Below are 15,655 nucleotides of genomic sequence, written 5' to 3'. Positions count from 1 at the left end.
GAATTAAAAATTCTGTGCTGATTCAGTTTTCAATGTCAGTACCAGAGAATGATTTCAGCAGAGAAATGTACAAATAAACAAGGTTTCCTATAGAGATTCCTTTAATCTAGAAGCAGCTATTGATTTTAATAATGCTATTTATTTATCTTTCAAATCACCGTTTACTTATTTCTCCTATGGTTTGCTGTTTATATTAACAACAAATGTGAATTTCTACACACAATGATTATGTGAAAAAGTTGGTTTTTTTTCACTCAAGAAAGACATGATGTCATCCTTGCTCCTTCACTCCTTTTTTTTCTTTTTCTGTGTGAGTGTGTGTGCTTGTGTATTGTGTTGCTATCTGTTTTTAAATATGAAGATTGATTTTTGTTGTTGTTGTTGTTATTTATAATATATTCTTGTGGTCCCTATGACTGAGTGGATTTATAATCAGATGTCAGCATAACTACCAATCAAATGGCTCCATTGTGATATCACAGATAGCCTCTCTTTTTCCATGATCGTTTCATTCACAGCTCATTGTATTCAGATAGCTCTTTCCTCCTCACTAGGAAATACTGAGATATCTGGGTCTCATCAAAATCAGAAGTTTTCAGTACAAAGACATTTTACTCTCTATTTTTTCTAATATTTCTTCTCTTTACTTCCTTATATTAACAATTGAATATAAGATTTTTAATTCCAGTGACAGTTTAGAATATCTGGATAAAGAAAAAGATTTATTTTGAAGGACTTTTATTAATAAATATGCTGTTCATAAAACAGCCAGGTTCTAAACTTGATTGTTTTTTCTTCCATCTTGAAACTAACCATCATGAAAGTTGTTGGTTTTTTAGCATATTAGGATTTATGAATCAAAATTTTCCTTGAAAGAAAAAAGTGTTGATTTTCAGAGGAGCTTTGATTTGTAATTGCTAAATTTGATTTTTTCAGTATCAGCAACATCAAATATAATTGACTTTTGTATAGTTGCATTAAACTAAGTAAAGATTAACCTAATAAGAGAAAGATCTGCAAGAGCCTTCTCTAATGCCTCACAATATTATAAATGAGAAGTAGAATATATCTTATGAAAGCATTCATGAATTTCTTATTAATCTAATCAAAGTAAAACCAATATATAATAATGTAAGAAATAACAGTTCATTTACTGTGATATTTGTAAAAGAATTTGGGAATGTACATTAATTCCCTAAAGGGTCAAGAGCATTTTCAATGCAAAGGAAAAAAGAATGAAAAGGGGGAATCCATAAACCCTACTACCCAAGAATAAGCGAGCTAGCAACTGCTGTAAACAGAAACTAAACTTGGAAAACCACACTGACTGAGGGCATGGAGAATGTGAGAATCTTTATTTGAGAAAATATCTGATCAAGGACTTGGTCAAATTGAATGCTATGTACATAGGAGAAGCCATAAATGGAATAGCAGAGACACAAATTTAACAAACATAAAATGGAAAATAACAAGATACAAACAAACCTAATCCATCAATTGATAGGATGTCAAGAAACTATAGATAAACAAGAGCTTAGCAACTGCTAGAACCCTGTGGTCCCAAAATGCTATAGAATCATAGAGACATTTGAATTAGAAGGGACCCTTAAAGGTTTGGCATTCTGGGCTGTGACAGTACATTTCTGGCTCATGTCCAGCTTAACTTCTACCACTATCCCTAAGTCCTTTTCAACGGGACTGTGCTCTATCCATACATCCCCCAGACTATTGATAGTGGGAGTGGAGCTGCTCTTTATGTGAGAGAGCATATAGAACGTATGGAACTCCACCTGGGGAGGGTGATGTATCAGTGGAGAGCTTGTGGGTGAGAATTAAGGGGCAGGCTAGTGTGGGGGACACTGTTGTGGGGGTGTATTATAGGCTCCCTGATCAAGAGGAGGAAGTTGACAAGGCCTTCTACAAGTAGCTGAGGGTAGTCTCTTGATAACAGGAGCTGGTTCTTACAGAGGACTTCATTTATCCAGATATTTGTTGGAAAAGCTACAAAGCCAGGCATGCACGCTCCAGACAGTTCCTGAAGTGTGTTGAAGATAACATTCTGATGCAGGTGGTGGTGGAGCTGATGAAGGGGGAAATGGTGGGTTGTTGGGTTCCATAGACCTGGGTGTTAACAACTGAACAGACTAGCCTGTGAATATGTTTCCATAGGGAGAGTGTATTTATACACATATATTATTGTGATCTGCAAGCCAATAAATGTTTAGCAAAGAGGGTGCGAGATTCAGGCACCAGATACTAGAGAAATCATAAGTCTGGAAATTTGGCAATAGAGTGAGAATGTGAATCATGGGGACTTGTACAATCCAGTGGTGAAAGATCTGTCCTGGGTAGACTGAATGTGTACACAAATAACTGTGGGTGGGTATGGGTATATTATCATCAGACTTCAATTTTGACCATCTGAAGAGAATGGTATCAGCCCAGTTTTACTTGTGCAATTGCAATGTTGTTTTCTGTTTTTGTTATCTCTGTGGCCAGCCATGCATATGTGCATTTCTTGTGTGTGCATCCATGCATGTGTGCCTATGAGGAATTTGTGCTTCCTTTTGCCGCTGGCAAGACCTGTAGATGTGGAGTTGCAGAAGCCTCATATTCATTAGTCTACTGTATTCAGTAACCTCTAACATTTGCACTTCTGATGCTGTCAAAAGATTATTTTTATACAGCCTTCTCCCACTCATCACTTCATCTTGACTGCAATGGAAAATGGAGAGTATGATAAACCATATGTCTGATTCAAGGATTTTTTAAATTTTAATTTTCTAAATTAAATTTACAGAATCAGGTCATGAGGAGAATGCTGTTCAATACTTTCATCTCTAGAGTATGAGACCTAGCTAAAGAATATAATTGTATGTATATAACAGCAGGACATTTGTTTTTTTCAAACCCACATAAAATGATATTATCAGAAATCTCACAGCAGTGTTTTTTATTATTATTTTATTTTTTCTTTCATGTGTTCACAAAAAGCTTGTTTATCAGACAGCCTCCAGAAATTCCATAAACAGTGGAGTCATGCTGCAGAGAGTTCACTGCCCCTGGCATGTTTATGTTCCCTGTTGAGATCCAGTGAGGTGAACTGGAAGAGGATGAATGAATTGGGCACAATGATGATGTAGTCCCGGTGAGTCCATTCAAAGACAGAGCAGTGTAGTCAAAAACATTCTTTTCTAGACAAAGCAAGAAAGAATCAAACTGTTAGGAGCTGAAGGAATATTGTCTCTTCATATTCCCTTGGGATGAACACAGTGACATTTATATAACAGAAATGAGGAAAGGCATTTATTTTAACGATTTTTTGCTACAGGATCTTATCAGTTTATTATCAGACAAGAAAATGCTGAATATTTACCTCTCTTCTGCAAAGGAGAAAAATGTCTTCAGTGAAGAGGTATCTACCATCCTCTTCTTCTAAACTAATGTTTAGTATTTTCAGAAAGATTAAATATAAGTTCTCTCAGAAACACTAAATAAGAATTCAGTTACTGGATTTTACTATAAGGAAAAAATCCTTGTAATACTAGTATTTTTCCAATGGTAGAGGTAGGAGTATATTTACATCTATATATTAAAACTATATTAATTTATACTTTATACCAAAAACAAAAAGTGTTTTTGGCACAATGCAGAGTGTTATTCAGAAGTGCACTGACTGAAGTCAGCCGATGTTTTCTTCAGGGAGACTTTCAGAAAAGGTGGAGTTGCTTTGATGTCTGTATCATGCACTGAAAGATGAATTAGCCAGTTCAGTGATGTGGAATCGTTCTACTTTCTCTCCTTTGCTAGATATATCTCCCTGGGGTATAAGAAGGGAGGTCTAATTGAATCATTTTCTCATTCAGCTTAAACACAGCATGTATGCACTTCAAATCTTGAATATATGTGGTCAATACATGCTGTGATTATTTGTCATGATGTCAGTACTGGAGATTATCATTTCGTCCAAAAATTAATTTACATTAAAAATTTTAATATGAATATTATCAAACTTATATTTCCAGTCCTTTTGATTTTGTTACATGAATAATGTATGCAAAGCCTTACCTTACAGATCTATGTGAAACACTGTGGCAGTTACAAGAGCTCTTTCTATATACTTATTCTATTTCTTCTCAAGTCTTCGATGAAACTGAAAACCCTGAATCCTTATATGTTCTACACATTAGGAAAGAGTTCTGCTCCTTTAAACCATGTTAGAAATGGGGAAGGGGAAGTGAAGGGAAGAGAAGGGAAGAAAACATAGGCAAAGATAATTTAGTCTAGACTGAGAAAACTACTTTAAATTTCCATATCTTACCAAATAACTTACGCACTAGTCAAAGAAATTTTGCTCCTCTTTCCAGTGATTCTATTGACTATAATCCAATGCCCAGACATGACAGGTGCATAATCATATCTCAGATTCCTGGGAAAAAAATACTGAGTTATGAAAAAAATCTGTGATAAAGCATGTAGGCTAGTTACTTGCAAGATAATAAAAATAAACTTGCAGAAAGAAATTGACTATTCAAATAGGAATAGCTAGACGGACTCTATAACAAATTTAGTGTAATTGAAAGGAGCAAGCTGGACCTTCTTTCCTTATAAGAAAAGAGCCTAGTCAGCTTCCTAGTCAGTAGAGAATCATCATAGATCTCATTCAGTTGGTGAGCACAATAATGTTGAGCTTGCTATCTCAGTTTTCATAACTACGCCATTATGTAATAGTTAATGTTCTCTTTAATTTATGTACGCCCCATGATCTCTTCATAAGAGTCAGCCAAGAGTCTCCATCATATTTGAAAAGTTGTGACTGTCAGGTGAGATCCCAGATGACTGGAGGAAGGGTCATATCACTCCCATCTACAAGAAAAGGAGCAAGGAGGACCTGGGGAACTACAGGCTGGTGAGTCTCACCTCTGTATCTGGGAAGATCATGGAACAGATCCTCCTGAATGACATGCTTGATCACATGAGAAATGAGTATGTGATCTGAGACAGCCAGCACATATTCTCCAGGGGAAGGTCATGCTTAATCAATCTTGTGGCCTTCTATGATAGTGACAGCATTGGTGGACAAAGGGTAGGTGACCGATGTCATTTACCTGGACTTGAGCAAGGCCTTTGGCATGGTCCCGCACCACATCCTCATCTCCAAAATGCAGGGATGTGAATTTGAAGGGTGGACCACCAAGAAATTTTCCAAGAAATTGGCTGAAAGGCCACAGACAGAGGGTGGAGATTAATGGTTCTATGTCCAGGTAGAGACCGGTAACAAGTAGCATCTCTCAGTAGTCTGTCTTGAGACTGGTGCTCTTTAACATCTTTATCAATGACATCAACAGTGGAATCGAGTGCACCCTCAGTAAGTTTGCTGATGACACCAAGATGAATGTTGTGGTTGAAATGGTGGAAAGAATGATTGCCATTCAGAGGGGCCTCAACAGACTTGAAAGGTAGGCCCACATGAATCTAATGAGGTTCAACACAGCAAAGTACAAGGTTTTGCACTTGGGCCGGAGGAATCCCATGCATTTATACAGATTGGAAGAAGCAGTCCTTGAGAGTAGCCCTGCAGAGAAGGAGCTGGGGGTCCTGATGGATGAAACACTTAACATGAACCAGCAGTGTGCCCTTGCAGCTCAGAAAGCAAATGGTATCTTGGGCTCCATCAGAAGTGGGTTGGCCAGCAGCAACAGAGAGGTGATTATCCCTCTCTGCTCTGCTCTTGTGAGGCCCCATCTAGAGTACTGTGTCCAGGTCTGGAGATCCCAGTAAAAGAAAGACATTATCCAGACAAGGGCCACAAAGATGAACAGTGGGCTGGAGCACCTCCCCTATGAAGACAGTCTGAGGGAGTTGGGTTTGTTCAGCCTGGAGAAGACTGCAGGGTGACCTAATGGCAGCATTTCATGACCTAAAGGAAGCCTAGAAACAGTAGGGATTCAACTGAAAGTGTAGACTACAGTAGGACAAGGGGAAATGGTTTTAAGTTGAGGGAGAGAAGATTTAGGTTGGATGTCAGGGGGAAGTTCTTTACAATGAGAGTGGTGAGGATCTGGAACAGGCTGCCCTGAGAGGCTGTGGATGCCCTGTTCCTGGAGGTGTTCAAGGCCAGATTGGATGGGGCCCTTGGCAACTTGGTCTAGTATTAAAAAGGGAAGTTGGTGGCCCTGACTGTAGCAGGGGGCTTGGAGAATCATGATCCTTGAGGTCCTTTCCAACCTGGGCCAATCTGTATTTCTGTAATAGATCACCAGTTGGAAAGAGCTAGAATGACAGCAGAAGTCAATTTTTTAATTGTATCCTGGAGAATTTTGAAGAGGTAATAACATTAAAAGAGATGAGGACAGATATATAATCAAGGTGATTCTGAAATGGCTGAGCTAATAAAATGTTTCATTACATCAGTATTTTAAAAAGAAAAGATAAAGATTAGAAGGGAACAAGTAAATACAAAGCAACAAGGACTTTGTTGATATAGTTTGATAAGGAACTGATGAGTAGGTACAAACTCATAAAGAATGCAAAGCACTTACTAACTGCTATGGATAGTTTGCATTCTTTCATCTCAAAGCCTACAAGCAAATATTTCTGAGAATAGGGAGATTTGAAACTTAGTTTGATTTCTGAAAGATAAGGGTAAATAAGGTTTCATTTTAAGTTTGTTGTTAATTTTAAATCTTCATTTGGCACTTATTATTAGTCAACACCATGGAATATAATCCAGTGTGTACCACCAATAAATGCACACTACAATTCAGCATAAATCACTACAAAAAGATATTGATACCCTGTAGTTCAGGCCACTGTGTTAGTATGAGAGAACTTCAGACCCAGGTTCTAGATGAAGTAACAAATGTACTTCAACTGAAGAAAACCTCATCTTGGAGATAATTAAACTGACATAAACAGATGCATACAGTTGGATAGCAGTGTAATATAAGAGTATTCATAACTTAACAGCCATGGAACTTATTTGACTGTTCTAATTACTCTAGTATTTCTCTCTACTGTTTCAATCTTCATTAGTCTTTTTGTATGCATGACAGACTTTTAAACTATGAAACTTCAAGTAAATTCTGATTTAATACAGTGCATGGCACAGTTAACACTAGAAATTATACTCACACAAGTCAAGCTATTTTCAACATCACCTTCATTCACTTGTCATAGATTTTAAATAAAAAACTCTGTTTAACTTAAGGCAGGCAAATAAATAAAGAAAAAAAGTAAGATTTAATCATGAATAAAGAAATATAATAAACATATTGGAAAATAAATATTTGATTAGAAGTGGCTATTTCTAGAGTTTTTCATGAATGAATTCTGAATGATATTCACTCTTTTCAGCAGTGTGTGGTGATAGGACAAGGGGAAATGGCCACAAACTGATGCATAGGAAGTTCTGCACAAATGTGCGTGGGAACTTCTACACAGTGAGGATGACAGAGCACTGGCACAGGCTGCCCAGAGAGGTGGTGGAGTCTCCTTCTCAGGAGACATTCAAGACCTGCCTGGATGCCTACCTGTGCAACTCAGTCTTAGGAGCTGCTTTGTCAGGGGAGTTGGACTCGATCATCTCTAGAGGTCCCTTCCAGCCCCTAAAATTCTGTTATTCTGTGATGTCCATTTGTTCCATTTCCATTTTTTAAGGACTTAGTAATTAGAACTAATTATCTAAAATCAAAGCTTGCAGAACCTTTGTTTTGTAAGCAATCATGGCTCCCTGTTGAGTAAAAATCAGTCAGTCAGTCAATAAGAGTACTTGTAGTAAAATAGAAGTGTCATGAAAGGAGTCAATGATCCACATACAATTAATCTCACTGGGCAAAGGCCCATGCTACACTGTTATTATCTTATGACCAGTGATTGTAACAGGGGATGTGTCTGCATCCGTATGTATGTATGTCCAATTCGGCATCTGGTTTTTACATTAGCTGCATATTTAATCTTTTCTCAAAGAGAAGATGCCTGTCTTCATATATTATCCTTTAACTTGAAAGAATAAGTGCAGAACAGAATTTCACTGTTCTGAGGTCGTCCTATAAAAGCTGTGAATATTAAAGTGCTGGTGAAGCTTTCCATAGATATTATCTGTTGCGTGGCAAGTTACAGAATCATAGAATGTCTTAGGTTGGAAGGGATCTTACAGATATCTAGCTCAAAATTCTTGATATGGGCTTGTTTGCCAACATCCACACCAGGCTCTAGATCAGGTGCTCCCACCCAACCTGGCCTTGAATACTTCCAATGATGAGGCATCTGCAAGTTCTTTGGGCAACATCTTCCAGCACCTCACCACCCTGAGGGAATTTGTGCTTATAGGAGTTTGTTCAATGCTCCACAGTTATACTACACCCCTGTAAAAATATATATATTTAGACTGACATAATCCAAAATTACATTTGTAACAGCAATGAAAACCCAGTGTAGCTAAGCCTCTGTGAAAAAAAAAAAATAAAAATTAGATAAGTTCTAACCCCAGACATCTTTCTAGGCTTTTGTAGGAGCTGCATGCTTAACCATAGTACCCTAACTCTAACAACCCATTGCTAAATCATGTCCCTGAGCACCACATCCAAATGTTTTTTAAACACATTTGGGGATGTTGACTCAACCACCTCCCTGGGGAGCCTATTCCAGTGCTTACAACCCTTTCTGTAAAGAAGTTTTTCCTGCTATCCAACCCAAACCTCCCCTGGCACAACTTAAGGCCATCTCCCCTTGTCTTCTCACTTGTCACCAGTAAGAAGAGACCAGCTCTGCTCTCAGTGATTATAGAATGACCTTTCAGGTATCTGAAGGAAGCAATGAGGTTTCCCTTCAGCCTCCTCTTCCCCAGACTAAACAGCCCAAGTTCCTTCAGTCTCTCCTCATAAGGCATATTCTCCAGGCCCTTCACAAGCCTTGTTACCCTTCTTTGGACATGCTCCAGCACCTCAATATCCTTTCTATATTGAGGTGCCCAAAACTGAACACAGTACTTAAGGTGTAGCCTCACCTGTGCCAAATACAGGGGGAGGATTACTTTCCCTGACCTGCTCACCACACTATTCCTGGTACAGGACAGGATTCCATTGGCTTTCTTGTTTGCCTGGACACACTGCTGGCTCATATTCAGCCAACTGTCCATCAGTACACCAAGGTCCCTTTCCATTAGGAAGCTTTCCAGCCCTTCCTCTCCAAGCCTGTATGGTTGCCTGGGATTGTTGCAACCAAAATGCAGTATCTGACACTTAGCCCTACTGAAATGCATACAGTTTACCTCAGCCCATTGATTCAGCTTATCCAGTTCCCTCTGTAGTGCGTTTCTACCTTCCAGCAGATCAACATTTCCCCCAAACTTCATCAACTTGTTGTCATCTGCAAATTTACTCCACTCAATCCTCTCATCAAATTCACTGATAAACATATTGAATAGGAGTGGCTGCAGTACCAAGTCCTGAGGGGTGCCATTCATGACTGGCTGCCAACTGGATTTTATTCAACTGACTGCAACATTATATATCAGATATGGATATTTGACAAAATAATGCTGACAAAACAGTAAAGGTACTTCTTTGGTTTGAAAGGGGAAAACTTACTGATTTATAAATAAAATTTTCAGAAGTTATATACTATTTAAATATACATCCCTAATATAAAACAAAATACTATAATATATATATTTGAATAGGTTCAACTTCAAAGACCCTTTTATTTTCTTTTCTGGGAAAATGTTATGAAATTCCAGGTATATACTGTATTTTGAATATATGCCACGGAATCTTAGGTCCCAACCTGGGTTCGGATCAATTGTTCACGGAGTGGGGAAGCACAACAGGACTCAATATGAGTGATCAAGCTTCCACCTTATTGTTGCTTTGACTATAAATTTATAGTCTGAAAGAGGCAAGAATCACTTTCCTTAAATGCAATAAGAGACTATAAATCACTGAAAATGAGATTTAATCTAACTTTACTGTAATTACTTTTCCCTAATTACTTATCATAGATTTTAACCTGGTTTAGAGTTCAATGTGATATAAACCATGGATTTACTTCCTTCCCTAAGGAAAGTTTTTATTACACTGCATAACACTTGACATCAAAATTTATCTTATTGACATTGACTTGCACAAATTTAATGCTTGAAAGAAAGATGATTTGGTAAATGTTGTAAACAAAATATGTAAGGATAGTATACCACAACTTTATTTAAACATTGTTTTTCCAGAATTTAATTTAGCTAAAAGTAGAATAAGTAGTGTATAGATGCTGTCAGTCAACTAAAAGGGAATGCAAATATTTTTTAAATAATTTTATTTAGTTAAACTAACCTATCTGATTGACTACTGCAAATATACATTTTAAGTACAGTAAAGGATATGCATGGTGTACATATTTAAATAAGCTAATAAAATATATGTGCTAATAAAAGTTTTAAGTTAAAGAATATTCTTCAACTGTTCTGAAATCTATGTGCCTTCAAAGGGTTAACAAACACTGACTAAAGCTTTACTTTTTTATTTTGGGAAAATATGTTGCCTATTTCACTCTGCAGTTGAAAACACCATTCCAGCAATTGCTGCCAGATCTGTTTCAGAAATAAGTGAAATCAATTACATTACTTTTGTTTAAAATTGAGTATGTTCAACTCTTTCAAGGTGGTGAGTCTCCTAGAAGCTGTAACATTGCACCTAGCAAAGCCACAACTGTTTTTTCTCGGTGTAAGAACTCAGAAGTTACCTCCACAGTCTCATTCCAATGTTAAGAAAAAGAAATGAGTCAATTTCAATCAATTTCAATTAACAGAAACAGTGTTTCACTACATTATGGAAAATAAATAGCTCATAATTTGTATAGGTACTTGCAACAGATAACAGCATACATAGAGTTCTATGACAGTGGGTATGAAATCTGAAATGCATTTCTCATACGTGCAAATCAGTAATATATCTGGAAAATTAATATACTAACATTATTATCATTCTTTTTTCACACATTTGAAGGAATAAGTAATTGGAACTTTGTTACATTTCTCTAGAGACAACACAATGCAATGTTAATGTCATGAATACTCTTACTCCAGTTTTAACGCTCAGTAGTCGTTAAAATTTATCACCATTTTATTACCATTTAAATGCTATTATATTGTTCATAGTAATCATTTAAATGAATTCCAAGTACTAAGATATACTTTTTCAACTAACAGTCCTTTGTTTAATTTTTCCCAGAGGCGCATTGATGGCATTTCTAGTCTCAAACAAGGTAACTACATGAACAGAAGAGTAACTATAGCAATTGAAAACTACGTCCTTTCTGGTGTGCTGTATAGGAATTTCCTTTGTTGTGTGAAATTGTGAACAGCCAACTTTCACACTGTATTTTCATTGCATACATTCAAGATTCTGAACATTAAGGAATTAACTGTCAAATTTAATCTTTATTTATTATTATTGTTATTGTTGTTATTATTATTATTATTATTATTATTATTATTAAGCAGATTGTCCCTGATTAAGCTCTTTGATATTATATTTGACAACCAGGCAAGCTTCCTTGCTTTATATGAACAATGGTCAAATTCCAGTTCTTCAGAGAATCAACTAAAACCCCTGGGAAACAGTCCTCAGGGATAAAGGAGCAGAGCAGAGCTGACATGTCTTTGATAAAGCTTTCCTTAGGACACAGAGCTCTCCAACCCCAGATGGAGGAAGTCAGGAGAGAATGGCATAGCTGAACTAGGAGCTGTTGGTCAAACTGCAGAAAAAGAAGAATATACACAGGCAGAGTAAGAGGCAGGTAACCTGGCAGGAGTACAGGGATTCTGCAAAGCTATGTATAGCAATGTGGTCAGGAAGGCCAAGGCCCAATCAGAACTGGACATAGCAAAGGGTGTAAGGAAGAATAAGAAAGAAAGAAAAGACCAGGATTGCATAACCTCTCTAATGAGAAATGTAAAGAGGCTAGTAACATCAAACAAGGAAAAGTTTCCACTGATTTTTTTGCATCAGTCTTCAATAGCAACTGCTCTTCACAGGTGGGAACTGGTAGAGCAATTCCCCTTGCACTGCAATTGAATATGAGGTTTGCAAGCATCTGAGGAACATGAGTATCCATGAATCTATGAGTCCCAATGAGGTGTGCCACAGAGTCCTGAGGAAACTGGCTGATGTAGTAATCAAGAGACTATAATATTTGAGGAGTCATGGTGATCAGGTGAAGTCCCTGTTGACTGGAATGTCACAACCATTTTTAAGAAGAGTATAAAGAATGACCCAGAGAACTACCAATCTGTCATCCTTACCTCTGTACTGAGGAAAATTATAGAGCAGATCCTCCTGGAGGCTGACACACGGAAGAGAAGGCGATGATGTAGAATAATTAGCATGACTTCATCAGGCCAGGTCCTGCCTGACCAACATTTGTCTTTTATGATGGTGTAGTTGCTTCAGTGGACAAGGGAAAAGTGGAATGATGTCACCTATCGGGACTTCAGTAAGGTTTTCAGCATGATCCCTTTTAACATCCTACTCTCCAAATTGGAATGATATGGATTTTATGGATGACACCAAGCTGCGTGGTGTGCTCTACACAACTGGGGGACAGAATGCCATCTGGAGAGACATAGACTCAAGTAGCCCCTCAGCCCCTGGTTCCTTTGAATCTGAAAGCGGTGACTCGCCTTGCTGAGCATTAGGGAAAAAGGGCTTGCGATCGCCCACCACGATCTCCGCATGTTGAACCTTAGCTGTGTTTGTGGGAACTTTAAGTAAAGTTGATCTTTTTCCTGTGTGCACCTCCTGGAGTTGCAAGGAGTGATAATTTGAGAATTTTAACGTGAGCACCACTCCAGGAAGATCACTCCACATATTGAAACTTAACTGTGTCTTTAGAACTGTTTATGTGTGTGCCTCTCTGGAACCTATTAAGTAATTTTGAGTCCCGTGAAGATCATTGTGCATTCTTGAAACTTAAGGGTACCTCCTAACTTAGGTGTGGGGTTTGAAGTTTTTTCTCTGTGTGGCTTCACAGAGAAGTAAGGAGCGATTTACGTATTAGAATTTTCTTTGATCTTCTTTGTCTTTTGCATGCTTCTCTCAGTAAATGGAGGAGTGATTTGAGCATTTGCATTTGTTTGAAAGTTTATCCTGCTGCCACAGAGAGACGAGAATGGGAGGGTGCCTCAGGCCCAGAGCCCCTCCCCCAGACCATCGAATGGGCACTCACTTCCTGGAATGAGTGGGGAGTTACCGTCATTTGGGGTGGTGGTGTGTTGTTATTGTCGTTCTGTTAAGGATTGAGTTGGTTGCTGTGGCCCACCTTATACAGCAGCCTGCGAATATTTGGGTCACAATGGCGAACATAATGGGTCAGAAAGATTTTTGCCTCAGTTTACAGTCAGCTGGGTCTCCCTTTAGAACATGTTTGATTGGGACCCCCGGAGGTTGTCGACTAGAGGATTGGGAACCATATGGAGGGAAAAGAAGTTGTGAATGTAATATCATGATGAGGTTTATGACAATGGTAGAACATAACATCATGTGTTATAACATAATTCAACATCTTGTGTCAACTATACCGAGCAGGTGGCAGTATTTTTCCCTAATGGAACCAAGCATAATTTTACCCTGCCTGGGGGTGGCAATGCAAGCACGCCAGTTTGTAACCGTAGGCAGGGGTATGGGTGTTGCTGGGGACCAATGCCACTGGTTCCCCCCGTACTATGAAACAATACCACGGTGAAAGCGTTACCGCCGGGACTATTTCTGATATGTGGGGATAGAGTATGGCAAGGCATTCCAAGAAACCCCCTTGGGGGCCCCTGTTACATAGGAAAATTAACCATTCTTTCCCCTCGACATCATCAATTAGGGAATCTATCTCGAGTGCTGATGAAGGTAATGACTTCCAAACATGACAGTGATAGACATAAGGTGAAGAGATCAATTAAGCATTTGACGGAGGACTGTGGAGATGAGGTTTGCCTCTGGGATCTCACAGCATGCATTTTTGCCTCCATATTACCCGTTTTTGGAACAGCGCATGCTCTCAAGGAGATTGAACTACTGGTGTGTTGGTCAGTAAAACAAGCCAGTGCGACTTCTCAACTTCTGTCAGAGTTGCTGATGGATGTTGAAGGAGTCCGGCATGCTGTACTTAAAAATAGAGCTGCCATAGACTTCTTACTGCTTGCTCAAGGGCATGGATGCCAAGATTTTGACGGCATGTGTTGCTTCAACTTGAGTGACCACAGTGAATCCATGCACAAGAGGCTGGACTGGCTGAAGGAACATGTGAACAAGATCGGGATTGAAGATGACCCGTTGGGTAGCTGGTTATCAAATTTATTCGGGGGTGTAGGACCATGGCTAAAGCATATTTTGATTGTAGTTGGTTCAGGAATCATGGTAGTATTGCTGATTATGCTTTGCTTACCCTGTCTCCTGGAGTGCTTGCAACGTGGCATGCAGCAAATGATGCAGGCCATTATTTCACTGACAGGAAGAGTACCGTAGGATGCAAGATAGGCTTTAAATAGGATAGATTTGCGAATCGCGATGTAACGTGGCAAGGCTTGCCTGAGAGGACTGTTGCATGTATAGGCGCAATGCGGGGATTTTGAGGTGTATGCGGTTAGGGTCTAATATACCTTAGGGTAAATGAAGATTCTTAGATATTGGCCTCAGTAAAGAGAGAAGAAGAGGAAAGGGAGAGGAAGGGAAGGGAAGGGAAGGGAAGGGAAGGGAAGGGAAGGGAAGGGAAGGGAAGGGAAGGGAAGGGAAGGGAAGGGAAGGGAAGGGAAGGGAAGGGAAGGGAAGGGAAGGGAAGGGAAGGGAAGGGAAGGGAAGGGAAGGGAAGGGAAGGGAAGGGAAGGGAAGGGAAGGGAAGGGAAGGGAAGGGAAGGGAAGGGAAGGGAAGGGAAGGGAAGGGAAGGGAAGGGAAGGGAAGGGAAGGGAAGGGAAGGGAAGGGAAGGGAAGGAAGCATTCTGCCTTCTTAGGTGCAGAACACAGCATTTTCCATTTTAGTTATTTAGACAACTCTTCAAAGTGGTCCCTTGAAAGTGTCAACACTACCTCTCAGTTTAGTGTCATCAGCAAACTTGATGAGGATGCATTACACTCTTTCAACCAAATTGTTATAGATAAAAACGTTAAATGGGACTGTCCCTAGAATAAAGCAGAGGGGAACACCACTGGTGACCATCTGACACCTAGATGTAGCTGCAATTGCTACACATCTTGGAGCTTTACCATCAAGTCAACTCATAACCCAAAAGAGTTTGGATTGCTTTATTTCACAATTGGACAATTTGTCTAAAAGTGTACTGTGAGAGATGATATGAAACCCTTATTCAAATCCAGAAAAATTACACTCACTGCCTTCCTTTCATCCACCAAGTAAGTGAGCTAAAGTATCTGTTTACTAAATCAGGACTTACATTTGATGAACCCATGCTGACTGTGCATGGTAATTTCTTTGTTTTTTAAATTATTTAATTGCTTTCCAATATCCCCCAGTATAATCCTCCAACTCTGAGGCCTGGACAACTGAAAACTGTAGAATGATAGAATCACAGATTGCCTTGGGTTGGAAGGGACTGTAAAGACTGTCTAGCTACATCTCTCCTGCCATGGACAGGATTACCAGTCACTAGATAAGTTT

This window comes from Cyrtonyx montezumae, unplaced genomic scaffold (genome assembly GCF_038088225.1).
Source record: "Cyrtonyx montezumae isolate F1298 unplaced genomic scaffold, pur_monq_1.0 scaffold_3, whole genome shotgun sequence".
Classification (NCBI taxonomy): Eukaryota; Metazoa; Chordata; class Aves; order Galliformes; family Odontophoridae; genus Cyrtonyx; species Cyrtonyx montezumae.
The sequence above is the reverse complement of the archived record's forward strand: the minus strand, read 5'-3'. Positions refer to the sequence as shown.